Below are 8,247 nucleotides of genomic sequence, written 5' to 3'. Positions count from 1 at the left end.
TCACACTGACTGGAAAAATGCATTTCCACCAATGCATATACTGTGACATCATGTCATTGTAACCTGGGACGCAACAAAGGAAAAGTCCAGTTCTCAAGATTATAGCTTGTACAGTACATTAAACCCAAGTACCTCTGTTTTCCTCATAGAAGTGATCTTTTGATTGTTTAAAAAACAGGTCAGGGTTTCAGGATATTCCAGATTCAGCACAGGTGGTCAGTCTTTGACTGAAGCAGGGACTGATTGAGCCACCTGTGCTGAAGCTGGGATATCCTGAAAACCTGACCTGTTTGGGGTGTTGAGTTGAGCTCCCCTGCCCTAGATCAGCCACTTGTTCTGCGACTTTGTCATTTTAGCTTATCTGCTGCAGTGCCACTTGGTCACGGTACAGAGAGGCCCCATATCCGAGGTGACCTTGAGGTAGGCAAGTTGATCAAATAGTCTGATAAGACTTAACCACAATCTGCTTGGCTGAAAGTCCTGCAGTCCAACCCATCCCCATGTTTCATCATTTAATATCTTTAACCCTTTTTTGCCAGAGGGGCAAGCACCGTATTATCTTATGTATGAAACTATGGACTGTCAGGGGTGGCCAACTCCAGTCCTCAAGGTCCACCAATAGATCAGGGTTTATGGATATCCCTGCTTCAGCACAGGTGACTCAATCAGTGGCTCAGTCTGTGATCTTATTTATCACATTTATGTGAATAAGACTGTGGCCCTATGTTGAGCCAAAACAGTGGCATTAAATATGGTGACCAACTGGGAGAATATCAGTGGTGAGTGCACTGGGGTTCCTACACATACAAGTACTGTAAGGTGATTTGATGGTCAGTTGAGCACATTATGTAGAACACGATTTAGAGGAGCCCTTCTAGGTATCCAAACGTCTCCATGATCTCTGATTCTTCAAGCGTTTCCCATACTCCAGTGACACTAAGGTTTAAAACATAATCTCTGAAGATGAATCCATCCAATTTTAGATTTAGCAGGCAGCGGTGGCGGCAGTGAAAATAAGCTGTCAAAACCTTCTCAGAAGTGAAATACTGTAAGACAAGAGAGTCCGAGGTCTTCCTGAGAGCTGCTAATACACATTACAGGCATGGGCTGTGGGCAATCCATTGATGCAGGTAAGACATACATTTTAAATGAAAATGGTACAGCTTTGCACCTGCCACCGAGTGGTTGTACACCGTGTCAGGTGTATAACATATATTATCTCTAACTGTGCATGCAATGTCTTGTATATAATGTATACCCTGTTCACTTATGTAACTATGTATTTTTAACCATGTATTATTTGTCATCATAACTCTATGCCCAGGCCATACATGAAAACGAGAGGTAACTCTCACTGTATTACTTCCTGGTAACACATTTTTATAAATAAATAAAACGCAGTGCTCTTTCACTCTGCATATGAGTTATTAGACCGCACAGTTTGCTCACATTTGAACACTACTGCCGTGCTGCTACTTTGAATTCTTGCCTCTTGAGTATCTGAAAGTAGCTGATGGCAGGACGGGGAGTAGAGACTGCACGGGGAGAGAGAATGGAGTGTCTGACATACACTTAAGTAAGGCTGCGTCCATAGAGCCTCAGCCCGCACGCCTCCGCGCTGACGCTGAGGCTCGCCTGCCCGGTCAGGAGCGATCCCATGGACTGGCAGGTGTGCGATCGGGGGGGGGGGCGGGGAAGTGACGTCGCGGGACCAATAGCCCGCAAAGCACCGACTTCAACGCCACGGCGACGACGTCACGATGCCGTGACGTTGACGCTGCTTTGCTGTGATTGGAGGTTTTCAGCCGCTGAGAAACAGGCTTTGCTGTCGGCTGAAAATCCCAACGCCTCAGCACGCCTGCGGATGCTCGCGTGAGCCCCCTCTAAAGACATCCTCATTGAGGATGCAGGGGCTCAGCGCGGAGCGTCCGCGCAGCTTCCCCTGCCATGGATGTAGCCTAAGGAGGGTGCTGACTTCTAGGAATTACTGTACAGCTTTGCATAACCTCTTACCTGCCACACACTGAATGGCACTTCTGAGTGGGAAGGAGTTAATTATTCCTTATATTTATGCACGTCTCCATGCGGCAAAACGAGTGCACAAACAGCGCCACGCGTTATTTAGTGGGCCTTATTTGTTTGCTCAGTCTGGTGCTATTTGCACCAAGGAGCTTGGGGAAACTCGCCCTCCATGAGAGACGCATGTGACTGTTTCCAAAGCATCATGTAATGCAATCATCTCCAGTTTTTAGGGTTTAATAGCGACAAGGCACTGTATCCGTAAACACCTTTGTTCGGGACCTGAGCAGCAAAGAATGACATTATATTGGACTGCTCAGTGACGGTCACTATATTGCTAACCTCAGGCATGCCTTATTTTTACATGCACAATATATTCTGTTGATTTACAGAGAAACCGTTCTTGATCAATTACAATTGGCATTTGTGCTGACACTTAATCTAGAATCTTACTACGTAAGAAATCTTGTTTGATTTTAATATTTTTCTAACACACTGGTTTCGAAGTGGGTCAAATGACGATCTTTGCTCATTGACTTGGACATGAAACAAAATATTCATGGAGTTATTAATGTATCTTTAAGTTGCAAAGTCCATCTGGATAGCACAAGTGACCTTAGGGCTTAGACTGACCTGAGAAGCAGAACATACTCTGAACATGCTCTGTTCCAGGGATACTCTATCAATATTTAACTACATCTGCAATTGTAGTGACAATATTCATTTCCATATTCAATCATATCCTACCAGTCCTAGCAATCATACAATGGTGATATTAAAAAATCACATCAAACAAGTGGCAGTAAACAGAGAAAATATATAGAAATATTTAACGAGGCAACCCAAGCACCTTTTAAAAAAATTACTTTATTTTGTTTTAATTTAGGCATCTTTTGATTACCTTTATTGAAAACTAATTGCCTAGAATAACTCTCATTTGCCTTTGTTAAACCTGCTGTTGCCCCTAAACAAATGTGCCATTGGCCAATGATATATTGAATTCGCAATTAAAATGTTACTGAAACTATTACATGTGATGTTCTGATTACATCCCTTCTGTTATTGCCGTGACTGGCCTTTCTTTAATAATATTCTTATTCAGAGATTGGACTTGCAGTTTCCCTTAAATACAGTGAGCTCTGTGGCTGATTCTCAATAAAATATATTTAACTCGCGTTTTAAAGCTGCAGTTCAGCCAATATCGTGCATGTGTGTTTTCTTTTAATAAATCAGTTCTATAGTAAGAAAAAATACTTTTAGCATTTTCTGTTTTAAAAAAAACAACTTTGAAAGACCAATTTTCTTGTATTCTATTTTAACAGCCATTTGCTAAGGCACCGCCCCTTCATGTCCCGTCACAAGCTCTGGCACACCCCTTTGTCAGCCCTGCCCTCCCTCTAGCACATGTCAGTGCAGGAGTGCTCATGAATATTCATGAGCTTCCACTGAGAGACAGAAGCAGAAGAAAAATAGATCCCTTCACTAATTATGTCACCAAATTTCGCCTATCAATACATGGAGAACGAATTGACCTGCAGCTATACAGTTCTTTAGGTAATTAGAGATTGCACACATAAAACTATTGATGTAAAAAAAATAAAAAAAATTAAAAAAAAGACTGAACTGCAGCTTTAATCTCCGAGCTTTTACATCAAAATCTTCTCACCAAAATCTGTGAATACATGCTGCACAGAACAAAAACAAAAAAAATCAATGAAATTAATGTCGTTGCTTTCTATAGTATTTTTTAAATCAATAATACATGTGGTATCAATGTCGCTGCCTCAATTAATATTAATATTTCGCTGCTCTCCTTACAGGGCCACAAGAATGCAGAGATGGGTGAGCAAATTACATCCTTACATCATATTATTTGAATGCTTTTTTTTTCTAATAGATCCTGCAATAGTCTTTCAAATCTGTTAACAATAGATGTATGTTTTTGTATTTAGGATGGACAGCGAAGGCCGGTAAGAGTCGTTCCAAACTGTTATGCCGGTGTAAGTGACGGTATTTATGAAGAACAGACTGTAATATGCATGTCATGCAGTGTTTAAAGGGCTACACTTAGCTTTATCTTTGGCTATTTACCTACATCAACAAAAGAGGTCCCAGGGGCAAGCAATGCATTGTTTTGTTTTTGCCTTGCACGCTTCTCTGTCAGCAAAGGTGTTAAGAAACATACATGACGTATGCCTGAAAGGCAGGAGCAATTAGGAATGGAAACAGCTTCACCCTGTGGTTGGAGCTGTCATATCAGTCCGTAATTCTGTCCTATGCAATTACAGATTGGAAGTGTGTGGTTGTGTCTGTGTCTGTGTGTGTGGGTGTGTGTGTACACTCCACTGTGTAGAGAAAAGGGGAAACACAGCAATAAAGTCAATAGCATGGGATGCGTGGCATGTATCCGGTGCCTATGGGGTTAAAATTTAGAAGCACTACATGCGCTGTATGTGAACTACAAGGCGGTTAAACCTGGTTAAAAATAAATGTTGGTGCCAGAGGCACAGGGAGATAACGTTCCGAGGAAGAACGCACCTAATATTATTACACACACGCATTTATATACTTAGCATACAGTAACCACCACGTGCAATATTACATATATTCTTTCTTTTCCCTGACATAAATGACACAGACCTCCCACGCAGACCACTCACGTACCCGACGGACCCGAAGCTGAGGAAGAGCTGGAAAGGTTGGTCTTTATTTATTTTTTTACTCCTTGCAGTGAAGAGTGTAGTGCAGAGGTGGCCAACTCTGGTCCTTGAGGGCCACCAACAGGTCAGGTTTTCAGGATATCCCTGCTTCAGCACAGGTGGCTGAATCGGTGACTCAGTCAAAGACATCCGAGAATCTTATTGTTGGCAAAGTAAGACGCTGTCTTTTGTCTGTCAGGTTGGAGTCCCTGCCTAATTGTCAGATGTATGAGTTTGAGGGCTTTATTTATTGTATATCTGCCGAAGCAGCCGAGCTGGGCGTTTTAGGACAAAATGACCCATTGAAGTTAGTGCAGAATTTGGCCACCTGGGTGGATACATAGCATAAGCCCCTTAATCGTTATTTGTAATGTCCCTGTCCCAGCATTGATTTGCAATCAGAAAGTTAGCAATCTGTTTCTATACTTTCTACAGACACTAAATAAATTATGGTGAGTGAAAAAGTGACAAAAACCCATCCCTGCACATTGTACAGCAAATAAAAAGATCACTTGTGATCACATTCACATAGGACTTTCTACCTTTCCCATGATCTCTTAGCATCAAGTGCTTATGCACTTATCCAGTGCTTCCACTGCAGCCAGGGATTCTGGGTAATGACATGCAAATTAGCACCCTGTCACTTTTTGCTTGTCCATTTTGACATGTAGCCCTATAATAATAGCATGTTCTTGTATAGCGCTGCTAGTTTTACATTGCGCTTTACAGAGACATTTTGCAGGCACAGGTCCCTGCCCCGTGGAGCTTACAATCTATGATTTTGGTGCCTGAGGCACATGGGGATAAAGTGAGTTGCCCAAGGTCACAAGGAGCCAACACCGGGAATTGCACCAGGTTCCCCAAGTTCAGTGTCTTTACTCACTGAGCCACTCCTTCTCCCTATAAGCATATGCCTGTTGTATTACACAACGTGTCAGCACAGCCTGGGTTAAAGAAGTGCAGAGCCAGTAACCCTACTCACAGACATCTGTTTCTTTCTTCCTTCCTAATTTTATTTTCTAATACATTGTTTCCACTAACTTCACTAAATTATGTAAAATATCTATTTCCTTTTTTACGCATCCAACAAGTATAACTAGTAAGGAAGCTGCTTACATGTGCCCTTATTTTGTGAATAGCTAGTGAACATTGTTTACCCCCCAAATTAACCGTATTTGCGAGTTAAATATTGTGATTTGAAATATTTCGTTTGTAGTTCTTTTTCATTTCCGTGCCGTTTTGCTGCTTGCGCATCCACACTTCTGTTTCATTGCTGCGCGAAACGCTACATGTCCGAGCTCTTCAACTTGTTCTCCAATGGGGCCAGATCAGAACGCCTTCAGGAGCAGAAAGGCCAAACGCTTACTGTAATGTCATTTTAGATACAACTAAAGACTTCAATTATTATAATTGAACGTTTTGCATGTATAACATCTTTACCATATATATTTACATAATCTTAACCTTAAGTGAGTTTTTGTGTGAAAGATTGCACTTGCAGATGTAGCCGGGCTTACCCTCCGTGGTGACCGCGCCGAATGGGGCACGGAAGGATTAACGTTGCGGGTGTTCCCATTGAAAAGATTTGACCCACCGCAGTGCACCCGCGGCCACGCGACCGGTAAAGCTGCCTACATCTGTAACTGCCTAAGCAACTAGTATGAAATTAGCAGAAGAAGACAGATGGAGGGCCAGATGTGGACCTGGGGACAACCTGCTGAAGGGCTTCTCTATATGTCATCCCTGAAGTGACTGAGTTGGCATAATTGTCATTTGGCATTTTCCATGTCTGCTTTTTTTTTTTTTACAGATGAAAAAGACACTTAGAGGACTGAACATTATTTAAAGAAGATTTCCAGCCCGAACAAAAATGTATCTGTAAAGCATAAATCTTATGTATAATTCAAGGCTTTTTCAATCACATGTAGATTTTTATAATTCCACATTGTTATGTATAGTAAATGTCATTAATATGATCACATATTAAGAACATTTAATTTAGAATGTGTATAGGAACATGTATATGACTGTATTGGTATATGCAAGCTAATAGGATTAATAGGGAAATTCATATACTGTATGTGTTTCACACGTATTAATGTAACTGAGCATTCATGTAATAAGTTGGTAACACTGCTTGGGAACAGTGATACTGTGTTATCTTTAAGAACCGATTAGCAAGGCGGCCTCTGCTCCTGATACTGTAAGGCACGTTCTATAGTGCCGGGCGCGGGCTGCGCCGGGCGCGGATTTTTAGTTGGTTGACGTCAGTCAGCTGTTCTATAGAAGGGCCGCGCGCGCACGGCAGGGAGAGGGGAGCCGACAGACAGCGGCGAGGATGAAGAAATTCATCATTTCGCGCCGCTGCCTGTGCTCAAATGTATGTGTGCGTGTGCGTGTGCGTGTGCGTGTGCGTGAATGATTGCAGAAGTAAAAAAAAAAATATTTATTAAAGTTTTTTTTTTTTTCATTAAAAAAATCTTATCTAGCACTTCCTTTCACTCACACAACCCATGCACACACATATACTCACACATACTCACACATATACATATACATTACCTGCAGCTCCCGGCACTATATACAGGAAAAGCATGCGGCACGGGCACGCGCGTTCGCATAGGAACGCACGGCCGCACGCTGTATAGATCAGCCCAAAGTCAGGTGCATAACATTATAAACTTATCTAAATCAGGACAAGGATGAAATACATGGAAAGTAGAACGGTACCGGTGTATTAGAGGAACAAAATGATGTAAAACAATAAATGAAACTTTTTGGGGTCTGTTTTTAAGAGATGCTACAATGATTCACTTTTTAAAGTAGGTCCATGTTTCTGCTGTAATTAAGTGTAAGTGAAAAAGTTGGATTTTAAATAAAGTACAGTACCACTGAGCTCCATCAAATTTCTTGTGTCTATATCTGTATGTTTTTTGTTTTCATACACTGAAGGAAATCCCCTATTCCCTACTGTGCGCACACCAACTGCTCAAACATATCAGTGTTGCACGCCATAATCAAAAAAGTAAATAAACTGATACTTACACCGGTGCAACTAGTCTGTGGGAAGACCGGTAGCTTTCTGTAGCGGATTCCAAGATAAGAAGAGAGCTTAAGCATTTCAGATTTGCAGCAAAACTATATTTATTGTAGCCAGAACCAAACCGGCGTTTCGGCGGTCAGTGCAGCCATGTGGCTATGTAGCCATATCCCTAAGGTAAAGCTGCAATGACCGCCGAAACGCTGGGTTTCTTCTGGCTACAATAAATATCGTTTTGCTGCAAGTTCCAAGTGCTTAAGCTCCCGTCTTGTCTTGTACATGTAGCCGTGACCCCTTATTCACCCTGAAAGAGCGGGAGGTTGCGCCTGCACAGAGGGAGTTGCAAAAGCCCGCGAAGGAGGAGAGTGCTAATTGGTGGGAGGGAGCAGACCCTTGTCCCAGCAGCCCCACGGGGAGGGTCAGGTGAGAGAGTTGAGCCAATGGGCTGCGGAGGTGAAGGAGATATAGGGAGGTGGTTGGAGAGGAGAC

At 42.3% G+C, this 8,247-nt stretch overlaps 1 long non-coding RNA gene across 1 annotated transcript; it reads left to right on the top strand.

The window, feature by feature from the left end:
- The first annotated feature begins 1,055 nt into the window (after nt 1–1,055).
- Nucleotides 1,056–7,127, top strand: LOC142468506 (uncharacterized). Its single transcript, XR_012788676.1, has 5 exons — nt 1,056–1,130; nt 3,840–3,861; nt 3,972–3,989; nt 4,658–4,717; nt 6,529–7,127. It is a non-coding gene; the product is annotated as an uncharacterized LOC142468506 (long non-coding RNA).
- The last annotated feature ends 1,120 nt before the right edge of the window (nt 7,128–8,247 follow it).

The sequence above is a fragment of the Ascaphus truei genome, chromosome 17 (genome assembly GCF_040206685.1).
Source record: "Ascaphus truei isolate aAscTru1 chromosome 17, aAscTru1.hap1, whole genome shotgun sequence".
Taxonomy (NCBI): Eukaryota; Metazoa; Chordata; class Amphibia; order Anura; family Ascaphidae; genus Ascaphus; species Ascaphus truei.
Note: the sequence above shows the minus strand (reverse complement) of the source record. Positions and strands in the feature narration are given on the sequence as shown.